The sequence below is a fragment of the Limulus polyphemus genome, unplaced genomic scaffold (assembly GCF_000517525.1).
Source record: "Limulus polyphemus unplaced genomic scaffold, Limulus_polyphemus-2.1.2 Scaffold1267, whole genome shotgun sequence".
Lineage (NCBI taxonomy): Eukaryota > Metazoa > Arthropoda > Merostomata > Xiphosura > Limulidae > Limulus > Limulus polyphemus.
Window position 1 is genome coordinate 173,045 of NW_013666877.1, and position 1,939 is coordinate 174,983.

The window sequence follows — 1,939 nt, forward strand, 5'->3', positions numbered from 1 at the left end:
GCTCTCTTCATGAATGCTCACACACACACATATGGTAGATGTGTAAAGAGAGAATACAACAATAGTGATAAATAATTCTCTTAGTGAATTCTCACACAACACATACGGTGTCATGAACAAGAAGTTTGCGAATAGAAATATCATATTTCTGTTCGACATCACCTCAAATTAATTTTTCTCATTCAAAATAAAACAAAAATTATTTCTGTTCTGATGGTCCACCAGTGAGACGGCGGTAAGTCTACGGACTTACAACGATAAAATCCGGGGTTCGATTCCCCGCGGTGGACACAGCAGATAGCTCAATGTGACTTTGCTCTAAAACAAACCAACAAACTCTTCTGATGTTACTTGAAGAAAAGTGCAAATAAATACTGATACAAATTATAAAATAGTTATGGTTTCAAAACCTTGTTTTAAAACAAAGCCAATAACGAACGTCTTCGTGATAGTAAGCGAAAAAAAAATATATATATATATTTTCTTACCTTAAATTCACGAAGGAATTATTTTCAAGACGAATAAACGGGTACGTACAAAGAAGGAATCACAGCCTAGGATAAAGAAGGAACTCGAACACAGCTACCGTTCTACGGCATAAGTTAGCTTTTTGACCTCAGTTTACCATACAGGAATAGCGTGTACTACTCTGTAAGTTTAACTCCCACCTGTTGCTCTATCCCACCTCGTTCTGACGGAAAACTTGTTCCTCCACTCACTTTACACCTGCCTGCTCTCATTTTATACAGCCCACCCTATCACGTGACTAGAATGAAACCGGACAGCATGCTAAATTTTGCATTATTTCGAAAGTAAGAATTCAGTCTTTTCCTGCTGTATTTTTGTAGTTTTTTTTAGTTACATCTTGAATAACCACATGTTCGCCACATTACAGTTCAGGTCCGTGTACGTATACCCAAGTTTCTATAGTAAAAACATGTGACAATGTCTTTTGTTGAAGAGGTGAATTGTTTCACACGAACACAAAGTTAACTTCTGTTATTTTGACTCTTTTTGTTAAATTTTTTTTTGTCATTCTGTTTGTTTTCGCATTTCTTCAAATTCTTAGCTAAATGAACAACCAGTCAGACTTACAATTTAACTACTGCAGTTAAAATAAGAACTATGGTGCTTCACGGAACCAAACATATGGATGTTGTTTTGTTTGAAGTTAAGCACAAAGCAACATAATGGGCTATCTGTGCTCTGCCAATCACGGGTATCGAAACCCGGATTCTAGCGTTGTAAGCCCGAAGACATACCGCTGTGCCATTGGGGGGGGGCGATGGAGATTGGCTTAGAGCAAGTTATAAAGCAACAAGTTTTTAGCTTGAGAAAAAAGATGGTTAAATCAAATCGCGCGTGTGTATATATATATATTTATATATAAAGAAGGACTATCTTTGCTAGGTAAGGACTAAAGATGGTAAAAGTTAAACGAAAATCAAATCTCGCGTGTGTATATGTATATATATAAAGAAGGACTATCTTTGCCAGGAAAGGACTAAAACACCCATAATAACAAAGTGCGGAGTGTGTTTTTCTGAGAACAGGAAGCAAACACAGTTTTACAGTCTGGTATGCTAACTACTAGGCTTGGTCGACTCATATATATACATATATATATACTAGAATTATTTCCGCAGGGTCCCCAAAAGTGTTCTGTTTCAAGAATAAGTAAAACCAAAATTAAGAGTATTTCTTCCAATTGCAACGTTAAGCGTCCCTTATGTGACGTCATTTTAGTGTATACTAACAGTTTTTTTTTTTGATTTCGTGCAAAGCTACACGAGGGCTATCTAATTTAGCAGTGTAAGACTAAAGGGAAGGTAGCTAGTCATCACCACCGACCGCCAACTCTTGGGCTACTCTTTTACCAACGAATAGTGGGATTGACCGTCACATTATAACGCCCCCACCGCTGAAAGGGCGAGCATGT

The 1,939-nt window shown here is 37.2% G+C and overlaps 1 long non-coding RNA gene across 1 annotated transcript in view; it reads right to left on the reverse strand.

The window, feature by feature from the left end:
* Positions 1–661, reverse strand: part of LOC106462851 — a 13,110-nt gene extending 12,449 nt beyond the window's left edge. The window contains exon 1 of the long non-coding RNA XR_001291012.2: positions 489–661. This is a non-coding gene — a long non-coding RNA (uncharacterized LOC106462851). The remainder of the gene's footprint in view (positions 1–488) is intronic.
* Between the last annotated feature and the right edge of the window lie 1,278 nt (positions 662–1,939).